The 17,782-nt window shown below is 53.2% G+C and overlaps 1 protein-coding gene across 1 annotated transcript in view; it reads right to left on the bottom strand.

Moving 5' to 3' along the window:
- Positions 1–17,439, bottom strand: part of LOC122384653 (connectin-like) — a 48,601-nt gene extending 31,162 nt beyond the window's left edge. Inside the window, exon 1 of the mRNA XM_043372255.1 lies at positions 17,328–17,439. The gene's annotated coding sequence lies outside the window, so the exon portion shown is untranslated. The remainder of the gene's footprint in view (positions 1–17,327) is intronic.
- Positions 17,440–17,782: the final 343 nt, after the last annotated feature.

Below are 17,782 nucleotides of genomic sequence, written 5' to 3'. Positions count from 1 at the left end.
GTGAGACGTCACTCAGGATCGGAAGGCAGCGTCAGAGCACAAATCAGATGAGTCACCAATGCAGCCTCAGACCTGTGGTCTGCCGGCCTGAGCAGACGTGAACGCCATTGTTTACGTGACGCCATTCGGCACCAGGCAGTGATCGAATATATTCCGGAAGCGGACGTGCGGTTGTCACATTAAATTAACTGCACCTACCCTGCCTACTTCTGGAATATTTTGATTCTGAAACTGTTCTGAGAAATTAAATCCCAATAGCCAGGCCAGAGTTTGTTTGATTAGGAAAAAATGGTTAAAAGGGTGAAAATTTGTGTTATGCTTCATACCTCTTGTCCTCGAAGATCCCTATAAGGAGCGAATGCCTTGTGCGTAGTGACCTCACTAACTCAATGACGTCACTCCCCACTGACCACAGATGACGTCACTGGCGACAAGTGACCTCACTGTCGGATCTCGCGTCCGAACCGGGTCAGTCAGTGGGTGGCTGGGGGCGTGCGGTCGCATACACGGTGGCTGAATCAGCCCCACTGAGGCGGGGGGGGGGGCGGCCACCTGATCCAGCATGTATCGGAAAACAGTCGGGACCGGCGGCAGTGAACGGGTTACGACAGCGACCCGGGCTGGGCTGGTCACCAGTGCAGACGGAAGGATCTGGGTCTCTGATATGTTTGGATTTAACACTCGACCATAGGAAACTGAGCATAGCACGGGTCACAAGACGGGTCACAACGTTCTTCGGGACAGAAGCACAGATAACAATAGCTGGACCAACGCTGACTGGTTCAGATCAAATGGCCACAGGAGATGTGGCTAGGACAAAAGAAACGACACTCAGCTCCGTGAACACAGCTGAGGTCGGATCTCGGTGCCAGAACGCAATGCAACGAAAAACAGAGCTCCAGCCATACCTCGGGTGACGCTCTAAGCGTGCGCATGTCACTAGCTCCAAGTGCAACCCTCATAACATTCGTAAAATAAGAGTAAAAATAATAGTTGCGTCTTGCAGCCATAAGTACAAACTCACGGAGGGAAGGGGGCTGGCCGCGAACCCGACCGTTCCCTCTGCCACGTTTAAAGTGCCCTCAGCCTGACGGTTCAGACCGTGGCAAGCGCAGGGCACGAACCAGCAGCCGTGTGCCTCCACCCGATATCCGGACGGCAGTAGGCCGCCGAGCGGGCGCCGGTCACTGTGAACTGCGAACTGTGCACGTGAACTGTGCATTGTGCATGTGCAGAGGGCCGGACCGTGCGCTGGCGAGGTGGGAGATGTAATCTGAGGACGGACGGACCCGACAGCTGCCCGCGAGTGTCCCGGGTGGACCCTGAGGCGGAACGGATGGCTCCTCTGGACACACGACTCCGCCATAGTGGAGGATCTTCATCAGAAGATATTCTGAGGCACCTGCAGGGACCCCTAGATCAGACACTGCAGCGTCGACACCAGATATCATGTCAGACTCTAACGGCAGTTGAGAGCCGCAGGTAACCATACCATCTGGACTTCTGGGAGGTGCCACCATGGCCTCTGGCCACCAACAGGCGAAGGAGAAGCGCCGATCGTCAGAGACCTCCCAGGACGCCTCAGACACAACTGCTGAGTAAGCGTGAACACAAACACTTCTCTCGAACCAATAACTGCCTCGCCAGTTGAGCCTACGTCTCAATCTAGACTGGAGATGAAGTAAGATTTCAAGACGTCTGTCTCTCAATCTAGACTGGAGATGTAAGATTTCAAGACGCCTGTCTAGATTGCCATCACGCAGGGCGGTGAACCAACGAGCCCTTATGCAACCCAGGTGAGAGTCGCCCCATAAGGCGTTAAGCGGCCGGCACTGCTCCCATTTGGCCGCGCAGAACCGGGGGGAGGTAATTATGGCCGGTGCTGCCGTACCCTGGCGAGATCGGGGTCACCGCACGGGTATGGGTGGTCGCTGGGTCAGCACCACGTGTGGTCACGTGCGCCGGCACGTTAGCTCACAGATCGACCGTCACGGCACGCCCTCATCAGTCAGACTCGGCGATGCAGACGCGGAGAGGGGGAAGGGGAGAAGCGGGTCGAGAGGGAGTGGAGAAGAGGGAGAAGGAGATGCGGGATGGAAAGGAAGGGAAACGGGACAGGGAGGAAAGAAAGGTAGAGCAGGGAGGATGGATGGTAAAGCAGAGATGAAGGGAGGCAGACACTAGACAGTTGAATGAATGGAAGGCGGGACAGAGAGGAAGTAAACCCACGAACAGCTTGCGCCAGACTCGGTGAATGGGTAAAAACCGGTCGACTGCTGGTATTGGCACGGTTCGGGAAACGTTGAGAATGGATGAATGGACTCAATCCACCGGGGAGCTATTCGTGTAACAGTAGAGCGTGCGGGGCTCGGTGGTCTCGCGCTAAATTCCAACTCTGAGCTGAGAGAAGCCGGAAGGGCGCCGGAGCGCGGCAGGACTGGCATACCAAACCACAGACACACAGAGAATGAATAAAACTCGATCCCACTTTCTCGGTCCCAGCGCCTGTCCGCAGGGTCAGATTTCTTTGTAAACCGCCGCTGTATCCAGCAGAGCGCTAACAATCGGTAATGGTTCGGGGTGGCAAAAAGCGCCGGTCATTCCCGGTCAAAGGCCGAGGCGTAAAAACGACGCTGGTCGACTCTGGTTTGGGAGAGCGTTCACCCCAATGGAGAGGGAGGGGAGAGGAGAGAGGAGGCAGGGAGAGAGCCGGTGAAGCTAAGCGGTCGTCTGGGCAGACGGGCAGATGCAGCTTACAGATGCTCGTTTTTGTGAGTGTCGTTGTTGTTGTTGTGTCTCTTGCACAGATGTTAGTTGTCACCGTGCTCAAGCGATCGCGTTGGGGCCGACACAGGCGACACACGAAACAACGGGTTGGCTCGCCGTGTCATATAACACATGCGCTGGTCGAAAGATAGCAAGATATCATGGCGCACACAGAGCCGGACTGTGTCAAAGTGTCATGACACAAACATTGCCAGACAGTGTCATGAGGTCACGACCCAATGAAGTACGCCGTAACAAACAACGCTACCGTTGACACATCGCGACGGGACGGGGCGATCGAACACTCCGCTATTGTCGAGAGCGGTTCATCTCATCTCCCCCGAACGCAGCGATGACATATCTGTGATCACTATAGCTCAAGACACGTGGACATATTTGGTAGCACTAGTGCGCTGTCACCAAATACGGAATTATGCATACAGGAGATCCTGTATCAGCCCCGCACTCCGTTCAGCGTTGCGTGGCTGTTGGGCGTGTCCGAAGACAGCCCCCTCTCGAGCGGATCGGTCCAGCCGATAACAGGGCGGTCACTGACTCGTGCAAACGCATCCGTGTCTCAGACTGGGGCTGGCAACTGGCATGGAGCCTGGCTCTGAGGCCTGGACCACGCTTGGTGCCGCGTCTGACAAGGGCGTGTGACCAGATAGCACCAGATAACTCACACTCTAAATCAGACAAGACCAGGGTGTAATATCGTTATAGCAATAAAAAATCACATATGAGAGCCACTCACCATGAACTGTCGCAGCTAAGAAAACGCATGGGCAGCGCCGAGCAGCCTGTCCCGCTCTCCCGTTTCCGATTGGCATGTCCGGCTGTCCCACTGTCCCGCTGTCCTGCTGTCCCGCTTATGAAGCCTCTCCCGTTGTGGTTGCACCTCCACGCCTAGCAGCTCTGGCCAGCATGCTGATGTCCGTCGTCAAGCCGTCAGGTGACTCCATTATTCGAGCCCGGTTCATGAACAGACGGCGACTAGATGCAGCGGGGGTGACCTTCCAGCAGGAATCGATCCCCTCTCTCGTCAGACATGGGACATTGACATCCCCCAGCATATAAAGAACCCAGACAGATCAGCCACAAGACCAGGCCCAGTGCCAACAGATCAGTCTCCCACTCCAGCCCCGGATTATGTATGGGCTCAGGGTTCATATATGCCATCAAAAGCCTGTCAGGAGCTCAGTATCGGGAGTTCAGTGTCTGACGCCCCGGGCCAGCCCTGTTTACTCCCTGGCAGCGCCACCGTGGAACTATGGCAGCGACATGTTTACACCCATGTCGCACGTCGAGCTCGTCATTTCTCTTCGCTGACAGGCCGTCTCGGGAACAAGTTGTTGTCTGCTCGGTCTGAGGAGCTGTCGGCTCCAGGAAACCCCTCTCTCGCCGGCTGAGGCGCCGGGGCCGGTACGCCAGGCCGGTACACGTACGGCGGGGCCGGTTCGCTGGGGCCGGTACGCCGGGCCGTCTCAGTTCCAAGCGGCTGACCTGGACGCCGGGGCCGGGGCCGGACCGGGTCGGGTCGCCGGGACCGGGCCGCCGCGGCCGGGCCGTCTCCTCCCTGCCAGCTGATCACATGCAGCCGCGCCGGGCAAGGTCGAGCGCCAGACACCGCGCTCCGGTCGGTATGCACAGCGGTGCACGTGGGAGGGATCGGCAGCCGCCGCCGCAGCGGTGCCTTATTGGGAGTGCACGGACAGGGGCGGGTCCCGCCAGACAGCTGGATAGCCGGGAGCGGCACGACTCCGCTGACGTGGCTGCAAACACGGGTTTGGTGTTGTGTTTGTGCAGTGCCAACTCGCCGTGCCCGCGCCGCTCCGTCGCCACAAGCGGTCGCGGTTGGTGGGACCAGAGTCGGACCACACGGTGGAACCGTCCCACCACAGAGCGGTGGCTGTCTGACGGGGCGGCGGGACGCGTGGGCGGGGCGGGGGCGGGGGCGGGGGCGTCTGCAGCCATGATCTCAGAGCGGTGACACCGCCGCCTGCAGCAGCGCCTATTGCTCGTTGAGCCGTCGCCGCAGTCCCGTCCAGTCGCGTGGCCTCGAGTCGCATGACCACGCCATGAACAGTGAATGTCACTTATGCCGGCCGCTGAGACCGCCAGCTCGACAATGGGACGCCGGGATCTGATGTCAGATGAGGCGGCGCGGCGCTGTACTTACAGCCGGCAGTAGTCATCAGCCGTCCCCAACTCCCCTGCCGGCTGCACCGTCCCTAGACGGTTATATTGCATACCGGCCAGTTTCGGTGATGTGTGTCGCGTCTGGCTCCTTCTCCCCTCCGCCACCCCCGGTGTGTCTACTGGTCAGACGGGTACCTCGGGCGGTTCCGGTGGCCGCCATTAACCTCCAGACTGCGCTACTCCCGTCCCCTCCCTCAGCGGCGTATTTAGAAAATCGCGAAGGGGGGGGCCAAGGGTTTGGAGGGCGCCACCTCACCCAAGGAGGGCGCCATACGGTCGCGAGATAAAAAATCACTCAACGGGGGGGGGGGTTGGGAGGCGTTTTTTACCATGCCACCAGTTTTTTTTTTGCGTAACCTCGTATAGGTCGTGCTGCATTGATTTTGCATCGTGTGTATTCTTTATACTCCAGGTCACAAAAGGTCAAGTGGTCTTGAAATGCTGCGCCGAAGGCGCGCGAAATTTTTGAAAACAACCTTTTCCTCCGCTTTTTAGGCACGCCTTTTATACGATCACTGTTCAAAGCTCCTCTCGCTCTTTTACCAAATTTGAAGGTATAAAAATACCTAAGGTTTGGTCGGGCCGCTGCCACACAAACTGTATAGAAAGCTTGGCTCATGGGTGTCGATGTATAAAAGTTTATTGGCGGTGGCATATCTACGCACCAGATCACCGTATCGGATTGATACCGGAGCGCGAGATGCGTAAACATCATCCAAATTACCTCAGACCAGCCTTCATAGCCTTCTCACAGGTGCATACAGTGTACCCACACAACCAGTTTCAATCACCGAAACTTCAGATGCCTGCTGTTGCGGCCGAACCTGTTGACAATACTTAATCGTAATACATATACCGGGTGTCCCAAAAGTAAGGTCATCATTTGTTTTGGCCACACTGCCAAAAATACGCGATGGATAGATGTAAATAGGACATCATATGAGAGAGCATTTTATAAAATTTTATTCTGACGTACATATGAGTCAATACATTGGCTCGTAGCCCCACATTTGCTGCTTTTCTACATGGCTACCATTTCGGGCCGCGTGCATGAATTGACTACGTTTGACTTCCTCCACTATTCTGGAGCGATTCTCTGGTGAGATGCCGCCTATGTTTGCTCGAAGAGATCATCCTTTAGTTCTTCCCGGCTCGTTGGGTTGTCCTAAAAGACAATCTTTCTGTTGTGTATCCAGAGAATAAAAATATGAAGGTGTAACGTCAGGTGACCGCGGAGGCCATTCAATGGCGTTGCCCTGACTGAAAGTTACGGGATCTCACATCCACTCTCGGAGACAATGCATGATCTTCAGGACGGTGCAAGCATAGTCTCCATCCTGCTGAAACCACTGCTGGCTGATGGTGTCGGCACAGCTGCGTTGCGACGAGCGGAAGAACCACTGGGAGGACTCTCGGCCACCTCTCTTGTCACCCGATTCCCGCTGTCGTCCTCAGGACCTCGAAGCACAGGTGGCTAAGTATACATGCCCTGTGCGTACATTATACCTTTTTTTCTGACGTTTTACCGGTTGAGGCGAAACTATGCATGAGTTCAGAGATAGGGCGAGCTGATAGGGTCTGCTTAGGGCCGAAAACTGGGCGGTATTTACCCTTTGTTTTAATGACGGACCCTCTCTAAGAGTTGAATTTCGACCTTCTCAGTTTTATGCCTACTGCTCGGTGTAGTTATGATCAAAAATGGTTTAAGCATGCAAGAAAATAATTTTATGGATGTACCTTGCACGTGTTAAAATTGGAAGTGATTCGGACTCTTACTTCACGAGATATTTAAGTTTTAAATCATGACCTTACTTTTGGGACACCCGGTAGATGCCATGATGCACGTAAAGTAGGATCAATCCGTTAAGACCAAAGACGTGTTTTATGCATCGTAGAGCGTAGATAGTTTTGGTAGGTATAGGTACTTCATTCATTGTGCTGAATGCACGTTCATTTGTGGCAGTTTTCACAGGCAAGACATCAACTATGTGCAATAGAACGACTAAGTTGAAGAACATGCCAAAGGAGTAAATAAATGATAGGAGGGCAGCGATCAACGGATGTTGCCAATAGGTAGAAGGGCTGCGATCCACAGGAGGGCGCTAATAGGTAGAAGAGCCCCGATCAACATCCCGAGTTTCGACAGTAGGGCACCGATAGGTAGGAAGTTGGCGAGCAGCAGGAGGGCGCCAATGGATAGAAGGGCAGCGATCAACAGGAGGGCACCAATAGGTAGGAGGGCCCCGATCAACAATCAACAGGAGGGCGCCACCAGGTAAGAGGGTGGCGAGGAACAGGAGAGCACCAATAGGAGGGTGGCGATCAACAAGAGGTCGCCAATAGGTGGGAGGGCGGTCATCAACTGCAAGTCGCCAATGAGCGGAAGGGTGACGATTAAAATGGGGGTGGCAATGGTCAGGAGGGCGCCTTTGCTCAAGAGGATGACACGAACAGGAGGGCGTCTGTGCGGAGGGCGCTGGTCAACAGGAAGGTGCCAGTAGATAGGAGGGCGGTGATCAACAGGAGGGTGCCAGTGGTTAGGAGGGCGGCGATCAACACGAGGGCGCCAATAGGAGAAGGGCCCCGATTAGCATTCAACAGGAAGGACTAGGGAACCAATAGGTAGGAGGGCGGCACTGAACAAGAGGGTGCCAAAAGGAAGAAAGGCGGCCTTCAAAATTTCACATGAGGGCGCAATAGGTAGAAGAGCGCCAATAATTATGAGGACGCCGATCAGCAGAAGGGCGGCAATGTGTAGCAGGGTGGCGACCTACAGGAGGGCGCTTTCGGGTGAGAGGGCGCTTATTTACAGGACAGCGGCTTACATAGGCGACCACCGTTACGCTTAGAGAGCTACAGCCTACAAATGTGGTTGGAGGGCGCCCGAGGGAGCCCTCCAACCGTATTTGGAGGGCGTATTTGGAATGGGCGTCCTCCGAGGGCGCCCTCCATCCGTATTTTCCCTGTAAACACATTCGCGATTGGAGGGCGCCCTCCAGTCGCGATTGTTTTTCGATTCGATTATATCACAATTGCATTTGCGATTGGAGGGCGCCTTCGGCGCCCTCCAATCGCAAAGGGCGCCTTCGGCGCCCAAGGGGGGGGGGGGGGCCATGGCCCAGTGGCCCCCCCCCTGCCTACGCCCCTGCCCTCCCTACCCACGGCGGCAGGCTCGGTCTTCATTTCACACCCTCGCTCGCCCCTGCTCAAGGCTGCACAGTGCACAGCCCACTGTGCAATTTCCAGCCTTATTTCACGCACGATCCGGATTGTTTAAGATCTTTGGGTGGGGGCGGCGGCGGTGCCGGTCTCATGTCATCCCACGCGGCACGCACCCCTCCCATCCCCAGACTGTAGTGGTGGGCGGTGCGGACTGCGGGGTCATGCATGCGTTCGTGGACGCGGAGGTCGCCAATGAAAGGATGAATGAGGGGGTCTGTAATAACACTGGAATGGAATGGGGCGGCACTAACTTTGGAATGGAATGGGGCGGCACCTGTTGCAGGCGAGATGTATGACACAGAAGGCACCGCTCGGCCGCGCAGTGAGGCCACTAATCAGCTTAATAGCTGGTGACGCAGGAAGAACAGCAGCGACGCTCATTGCATGTTATGTCTCGGAAGACATAACGTATGCGTTACATATGTGCCTAAAGGTCATGATAGTTAGCTACTGTCAGATAAAAACTATGCGACAGCCTCAACCAAGATCTCTGACGAAGCATCCTAGCGTGTCGCGCTCTGCCCTGACCTTGATGGTAAATCAGACGCATTCTCTGGTTGAGGTTTGCAGAGAGAAATCGCGCGTTATTGAAGATAATTGCGCTGGTGTTCGCCGTTGAGCTGGGCTCAACAAGCACTCCCCAAAGCGGCCAGGACATTGGCAAGCAGCTGGCGTGTGCCTGAAGCGTTGAACAGTGGGTTACGAGAGGCCGTGCCCGCCGTGGTCAAATAAATAACGCCAATGGGTGTGAAATGTGATGTTCTCACGGATTAGAAGCAAGGGTGAAAACAAGGCGTTACTGTGCGCCTTCTATTTTGTGGACGAGTGCTCTGAAAGGTCGTTGGCTTGATAAAGATAGATTTATTTCACCATTGATTACATTCGCTCGCGTGAAAATGGTTAAGAAATAAAATAAATTGTGTATAATGTACATACCCAGTACATAACTACATATGTTGTTTTAGCCGGTAGGTACTACTTAGGTATGAAATGACCATCAGTTCGCAATCATTTCATAGACGGGATGATTCAGGTCAGAAATCCTTCTTTATTTTGAAACGGAGCTGATAGATGCTAAGAATAGATTAGACGGGATTCTTCGAATTCAAAGCGTCTCAAACTATACGGACTATTGATACAAACACAAATACCATCCATAATTATGCCGGAAGTACCTATTTGTCATACTTGAAAGTTGAAACCGGCTCTCTATCTTTATTAAAAAAGGTAAAACATCCTCCGCAAATATTTAGATTTTATATCATATCTCTTTTAAAAAAGGTAAAACATCCTCCGCAAACATTTAGATTTTCTATGACTTCCCTCAATAACAATACATTATCTCGTTACAGTAGCATTTACCACAGACATAGTTAATTGACTTCCTGCTGTCACTTTCCTGGCATTTTCAGGTCCGATTTGGTCGAAGATCTCCAAATGTGAGGACCGGTTTAGGACTTCCAATCACCACGATAAGGCGCCGGGATCCTGGCCTTCGCTGCCCACACACTGCCAAGGACCAGCGGCCAGTGACGTCATATATATTTGGCCGCGGCCGCCCACCCTGCCTGGTCACGTGACTCATTTACCAGAGCTGCAGGCCGGTCACGTGACGGCACGACACGGCTGCCTGTTCACAACCAGGGCCGAGATCGGACGATAGTGTCCCGCATTCTGAGAAAATGGCAGACAATGATCGATCGGGAAAATGTCGGCGCTGTTGTGAATGCCGGACGAGTTTTCAGAAGCTGATCTGATCTCTGCCATGTTCAACAGTTCGTAATTTGCGACATAAAGGATCCCTATGATCTCCCTCCGTTCGCCATAGCGCATGAATAACAGCTGGTCATAATGATGGAATGTAGGTAAGATATTTCTAAATAAATTGACAGTGATGTAAATTGAAATGATAACCTCAAAGCCCTAAGAAATTCCTCCGCTGCACGCCGGGCCGACCGCTGATCGCCGCAGAAATTTGATACCGGCAGTGGGGAGGGCATTCCACTCTGCCGAGCTGCAGATCGGTCCAGCCAGTCTGCTCCCGCCGCACTACACTCTTTGAGAGGCCTACCGCCACAGCTGGTTACACGCCCCCCACCGAGAGGTCTCAGGCCGGTCCACAGAGCCGGCGTGGTCACCGCTATATTTGGACGGCTCGCCGCCGGAAGCGATTGTTCTGACTCAGAGAGTTCGAGTCCTCTCCATAACCCCAGCGTGCCAGCCACGGTGCAACCGTTGCACTAAGCGGCCCGGCCAGTCGGCTCATGGGCTTTGGAGAGTCGCGAGGGTTGAGCTGTGTTGTTAGGTCGGGAGGGCTAAAGTTGTCGCAAAGCTGGAGCTGTCACAAAGCTGGGGTAGCAGGATGGTAAATTGGGATTAGAGCGGTTTGGTGGGTGACCTGGGATTGAGAGACAGGTCTATCATCCCTTTCTCTCCCTCTCTCTCTCTCTCTCTCTCTCTCTCTCTCTCTCTCTCTCTCTCTCTCTCTCTCTCTCTCTCTCTCTCTCTCTCTCTCTCTCTCTCTCTCTCTCTCTCTCTCTCTCTCTCTTCTCCCTATCAAGTTCTGAGTTTAGCCACATAAGAGAATGTATTTAAACCAGCGTCTGGAAAACTGGAGCAGATGCAATCTCAAAGGTGCGCGGTGAATCAGCAAAGGATATCCTGCTGATGGGCTCAGCGTGGCCCCAGAACTAATGGGCCACCCTGTATTATAGGGCCATTACGTACCGGTTTCTGAACAAGGCCTTATTGCAACCGGTGAGGCAATCTATAGCCAGTAGATTATAGTGTAGTTGACCGGTTGATTAAGACGTACGAGCAGATCGACTCGACTCCACCTGGGACCATGTCATTCATTCATTCATTCATTCATTCATTCATTCGTCCAATGAATGGGAGCGTCACTAATCGGTAATCAGAAACCCTATTCTGAGTTCGAACGAAAATATGAATGCTGATGCTAGTCGAATTTGACAAGCATTAGACTGAAATCAAACTGACTAAATATTTCAGCTTCCTTATCTGAAACCAATCTGAAACGAATGTCATGTCACTCTGCGTAATAATGGCTTTTGTTCAATCTGACCACACCGTTTGGCTTCATTACGCAAGGCTGGTTGTCTAAGATACAGTCGAAATGCGGCCTTCCGACGCGCCGATCACCTCCTATCACCGGTACCGATCTATAATTGCCGAAATACCGAGCTGGCAATGCTGATCAAACGATGATTCAGCGGGAGCTGAGGCGCCGGCTTGTTGAGCGATTACAGCACACTTCCTCAGCGTTTGTAGACCCAGCGGGAACAAGTCATCACCGTCATCATTTTCATCAGGATCAGTGATCGATATCATCAGGGCGGCAGAATCGGCAGCGTTGCTCATATTATATGAGAGATCTCTCTAGCCTCTAGCCGGTTCTTGCACTAACTCACTAGCTCACGAATTTGTCTTCTCGTTGCAAAGGAGGCCTTCGTACAGGGGCGTAGGCAGGGGGGGGGCCACTGGGCCATGGCCCCCCCCCCTTGGGCGCCGAAGGCGCCCTTTGCGATTGGAGGGCGCCGAAGGCGCCCTCCAATCGCAAATGCAATTGTGATATAATCGAATCGAAAAACAATCGCGACTGGAGGGCGCCCTCCAATCGCGAATGTGTTTACAGGGAAAATACGGATGGAGGGCGCCCTCGGAAGACGCCCATTCCAAATACGCCCTCCAAATACGGTTGGAGGGCTCCCTCGGGCGCCCTCCAACCACATTTGTAGGCTGTAGCTCTCTAAGCGTAACGGTGGTCGCCTATGTAAGCCGCTGTCCTGTAAATAAGCGCCCTCTCACCCGAAGGCACCCTCCTGTAGGTCGCCACCCTGCTACACATTGCCGCCCTTCTGCTGATCGGCGTCCTCATAATTATTGGCGCTCTCCTACCTATTGAGCCCTCATGTGAAATTTTGAAGGCCGCTTTTCTCCCTTTTGGCACCCTCTTGTTCAGTGCCGCCCTCCTACCTATTGGTTCCCTAGTCCTTCCTGTTGAATGTTAATCGGGGCCCTTCTCCTATTGGCGCCCTCGTGTAGATCGCCGCCCTCCTAACCACTGGCACCCTCCTGTTGATCACCGCCCTCCTATCCACTGGCACCTTCCTGTTGACCAGCGCCCTCCGCACAGACGCCCTCCTGTTCGTGTCATCCTCTTGAGCAAAGGCGCCCTCCTCACCATTGCCACCCCCATTTTAATCGTCACCCTTCCGCTCATTGGCGACTTCCAGTTGATGACCGCCCTCCCACCTATTGGCGACCTCTTGTTGATCGCCACCCTCCTATTGGTGCTCTCCTGTTCCTCGCCACCCTCTTACCTGGTGGCGCCCTCCTGTTGATTGTTGATCGGCGCCCTCCTACCTATTGGTGCCCTCCTGTTGATCGCTGCCCTTCTATCCATTGGCGCCCTCCTGCTGCTCGCCAACTTCCTACCTATCGGTGCCCTACTGTCGAAACTCGGGATGTTGATCGGGGCTCTTCTACCTATTAGTGCCCTCCTGTGGATCGCAGCCCTTCTACCTATTGGCAACATCCGTTGATCGCTGCCCTCCTATCATTTATTTACTCCTTTGGCATGTTTTTCAACTTAGTCGTTCTATTGCACATAGTTGATGTCTTGCCTGTGAAAACTGCCACAAATGAACGTGCATTCAGCACAATGAATGAAGTATCTATACCTACCAAAACTATCTACGCTCTACGATGCATAAAACACGTCTTTGGTCTTAACGGATTGATCCTACTTTACGTGCATCATGGCATCTATATGGATTACGATTAAGTATTGTCAACAGGTTCGGGCGCAACAGCAGGCATCTGAAGTTTCGGTGATTGAAACTGGTTATGTGGGTACACTGTATGCATCTGTGAGAAGGCTATGAAGGCTGGTCTGAGGTAATTTGGATGATGTTTACGCATCTCGCGCTCCGGTATCAATCCGATACGGTGATCTGGTGCGTAGATATGCCACCGCCAATAAACTTTTATACATCGACACCCATGAGCCAAGCTTTCTGTACAGTTTGTGTGGCAGCGGCCCGACCAAACCTTAGGTATTTTTTACACCTTCAAATTTGGTAAAAGAGCGAGAGGAGCTTTGAACAGTGATCGTATAAAAGGCGTGCCTAAAAAGCGGAGGAAAAGGTTGTTTTCAAAAATTTCGCGCGCCTTCGGCGCAGCATTTCAAGAACACTTGACCTTTTGTGACCTGGAGTATAAAGAATACACACGATGCAAAATCAATGCAGCACGACCTATACGAGGTTACGCAAAAAAAAAAAAACTGGTGGCATGGTAAAAAACGCCTCCCAACCCCCCAACCCCCACTGAGCGATTTTTTATCTCGCGACCGTATGGCGCCCTCCTTGGGTGAGGTGGCGCCCTCCAAACCCTTGGCCCCCCCCTTCGCGATTTTCTAAATACGCCGCTGCCTTCGTACTATTTAATTAGCTAGCTGTCAGCCTGTCACGCATCATGATCATTTTCAAGCAGCTCCAGAAGCCGTGCCATCTGGTGCGGTGTATCCATCAGTGCCGTTGATACCACTGTGGGGCCTCATTACAACATTACCGGCGGTTCAGCCGGTCGGGCCATGTTAAATTGAGCGCGGAATCGGCTCCGGGCTGCGGTCAGACTGGAATTTGTCAGGCCCGTGGGCGGCGGTCGGGAATATTAATTGCCCTAATGGCTAATTGCCTCCTTAGCATGCCACTCTGGCGGGGCTCGCCCGCCCGCCCAGATTGTACCAGAGTGACTGTTGGCTCACACGCGGATCTGCCTACACATATTTCTCCATCCCGCTGTGCTTGCAAAGACATGACTGGTGGATACGGGTCTATGTATTCCTGACCTTTACCCCAAGTCATACTCTTTGGATGAGGGTAACGCCATATATTTGCCGGCTCGAGCTCCCTCCCGCAATGCCCTGTCCTGGACTGACCCTAGCTCGCTTCTGTTCCCGACTGACAGCTCAAGGGTTGGTCACCGCTGGTTGCCACGGAAAGAGGCGATACGATCAGGGCGCGACGGTTCGCCGATCAGCCTGCACGCCAGTCCTATACCGGCCAGGACTGACGGAGGGCGCGCCGCTTTCCCTGCAGTAGCGCCGCAATGCTCCGGGTCACGCAGCTGAATGGGCTCAGGGTGGGCAGCGTATCACCGCGTATGGGGCACCTCGCGCGCCATCCGATCAAACGATCGACCAGAGTGTTATATGCTGGACGCAGCTCACAGGAAGCTGAGTACTGAGTGACGTGCCAATGGTTTGTCGAACGCTGAACTTCGGAGCAGTCAAATAAGCACAACTGAGTAGGATCGTCAGACGAGCTTCGCCTCCGCAGAGCCTCATGTCAAGTCGTCAGTAATGAGGAGATGCCAAAATTAGAAAGCTGTCAGGAGTTATAACATATCGCTGCTGTTGTTCAGCTAAACATAACCGACAAAAGGCAATGCACCACTTAAAGGGACCCTCCCACCTTAACATTAGTTTTGAGTTGAGATAGCCAAGTTTGCGACCAGGCTCAGAAACCACCATTTATCCTGGTCGCAACCCCCGCAGCTTTATGGTGTTCAAGAAATTTCTTCCCTTTACTTGCAGGGTGGGACCAGCGTGGTCCCTATCTCTTAACCATTACGGGAATCTGATGACGTCATCAGGCTTTCGAACGTCCGTTAAATGTTTGACTAAAACGTTTTGTAGCACGCGGTGGTATATGCTGCTTTGCGCGCAACAAATGCCGCACTTTCAAATAAAGTCGCTAGGAACAGCGGAGATCCCAAAAAGTAAACAAAAGTAAAAGTCTAATATCTTGAAAACCGGTGAATATTTTTCGATGAAATTTGGTAGATATTCGTTTTTGCTCTTTCTGAACCGAGTGACATCACTTTCATGCCAATTCATTAACTTTTTTGAAGGTGGGAGGGTCCCTTTAACCTACCGCAATGTGCAGTGAATTCGGGCGAAAGTGATTGTTCTGCTCCGCAAAAGTCCCTGCCACATTCTCACATGCATGAGAGACGAACACGCGACAGAGGGGAACAAGTAAGTAAAAATCATTTGTTCCCGTGATGTTTCGTGAGTTATGTGACATCGAAAGGCGGCAGGTAAGTAGGTATTAAAAATTCCTTTCCAGAAAACTTTTATTTTATTTTTGAGGTTTATGAAGTTACTGATGTACCTAGGCTTATAAGAACAGTGTGCAGCAATGAACCATGCTGCAGCCAAAAATCACGCAGTAACAGGATCAATGATCATATACATAGACGACAGCGTAGTCACTCGCCGGACCGCGCAGCTGTATCGGTCCCTCTCGCTCCTGGCCTATGACGTCACTGACCGGCAGGTGTGTATGCGCGTGCGGTCAGCAGTGCCGGCAATATTACCGGGAGCGAGGCACCTACGGATACGACTGGCGCCAGATAGTGGGTATGGCGCAGCACGCGGCACCCTGTTATCGGGCGCCTATCGCACACGCACACAGTCACACGCGTGGCATCGCCTCTCTCTCTCTCTCTCTCTCTCTCTCTCTCTCTCTCTCTCTCTCTCTCTCTCTCTCTCTCTCTCTCTCTCTCCCGCTCGTTTCTTCTCTCCCTCCCTCTCCCTCTCTTTCTTCCTCTCTCTCTCTCTCTCTCTCTCTCTCTCTCTCTCTCTCTCTCTCTCTCTCTCTCTCTCTCTCTCTCTCTCACTCTCTCTTCCTCTATTTCTCTTCCTCCTCTTTCCCTCTTTCCCTCCCCTCTCTCTCTCTCTCCCCTGTCCCTCCCTCCCGTGCGTGCACAACGTGCCCGGTAGCCACAGGAGGTGCCTGGGTGGGGAGAGGGGGCGGAACACACCATGCACCGGACAGCCGGCGCGGTGTATGAATTCACCTTCCGTGACCATGTGGCCACCAATACCGACCGCTGCGGTCTGCGCTGGATGTGAGACCCGACCCGAGCGGTGCCTATATTGTTTACGGTTGATTGGAGACACAGAGGCGAATGGAAAGCGAATCACTGACCACAACTGGGAAACGGGCGTGTAGCCGTGCGGATGATCGAGTTTTGATTGACGAAAGCGGACAAAAATTGGAAAAATAGCACAAGCACAACAGCAATAAAATAGGTCAACTATGAGCATTATCACCTGCTGAGAATTTCGTCTCTATCAGTAACAGAATTCGCTCAGTACCTATCTGATCCGTTTGAGTAACTGTGGAGGTAAAAATGAGACTATTATAATCAGAGCCAAATGCGGAGCAGATTCCCTCTATCGATGGTGTCATACGACTGGGTGCGCCCTGCCGTTATTGGTGAGGGATAGCTGAGTCCTCATTTCCCTGAGGCTGCGGAAATGGTCCCGGCTGCGTGCTAGCAGACAGTGGCTCTTCCTGGCCGTGACAGGTCCCGGCTAATGCGGCTTTTTTATGCCGCAGACGGCATCGCGTTCCATGCAGCTAAATGTTATATCCAAAGGATGGAAAGGGATGGGCGTGCCCCTCTCATAGTGTTTGACCTGGGGAATTTAAAAAGTTGCTCGAAATGAGAGCGCATATTTTCGTATATCATGTAAAAAAAAACATAAAAAATGGAAAGCCTTCTTATTAAATCAAGTTTCTAGTTGGTCGTTACAGGTTGTTTTACGCTAGTTTTATAAAGTAACGTCGACATTATGGAGCGCCAAGGAGTCAAGGACCCAAAAGATGTTTCCAGTAGCATTGCTCCTTTACAGAATTGGTAATCAAAGGTCTACTAATCGGTTCAGTCACTGGGTAATGGCCCCCACCACCGACCAGAACTGCAGTCAGCACAAATTAGCGAACGAGAGCTGCGAACAAGAACCATCAATAATGTTTCCTTTCCATTTCGTACGAGTAGTCGTGGGCCAACGTTGGGAAAGTGATCGGCATTACCTTGGAACACAGCCTCACGGGACAGTGTAGTACAAAAATGATAATGACCTCTAGTTAGGTCGCGGTCATCGACGACCAACAACCAAATTCAGCTGAGATACACACCTAATTAAATTAGTGTTGTCTTGATGTCCGTAATGCATGACATTCATATAACGCATGGACACCACTAACATGACCTTGCCCCCCCCCCCCCGGAATGGTCTGGTGAAGACCGGAGTCACTGACCTGAGCTGGAGTCTGACGATGAGCCGAGTCCCTCGTGTGCCGGTCTCTGGTCGGAGCGGGACGCCAATACCACCTCCCGCGGCACTGAGCACTGGCCCACTGCCGCCACCGACTCGCCCTCCGCCTGCCGCCGCCCGCCGCCACCGCCTCGCCGCCACCGCCCCGCCGCCCGGAGTGACGTCATACATGGACCGGTGATGTCAGAGACCTCACCTGGCCCGCAGGCCGGACGGCAGCCGCCCCCCCCCCCCACCACCCCCGCCCCCGCCCCCGCTACTGTTCTTCCAGGGTGACGTCAGCCTGGACAGGCAGACTGGACGGCAGCCTGAACTATGCACCTGCATTGTGCATTGTGCATTTGCAACGTGCATTGTGCAGTGTATACCTATGCTACCGCTCAATACCATGGTTTTTGGTCAGCCTGCCATCGCCATAGAATGCTGGTGGTTAATGTT

The sequence above is a fragment of the Amphibalanus amphitrite genome, unplaced genomic scaffold (genome assembly GCF_019059575.1).
Source record: "Amphibalanus amphitrite isolate SeventyFive unplaced genomic scaffold, NRLGWU_Aamphi_draft 000195F_arrow, whole genome shotgun sequence".
NCBI classification, from domain to species: domain Eukaryota; kingdom Metazoa; phylum Arthropoda; class Thecostraca; order Balanomorpha; family Balanidae; genus Amphibalanus; species Amphibalanus amphitrite.
This window is presented reverse-complemented; position numbering and strand designations above follow the sequence as displayed.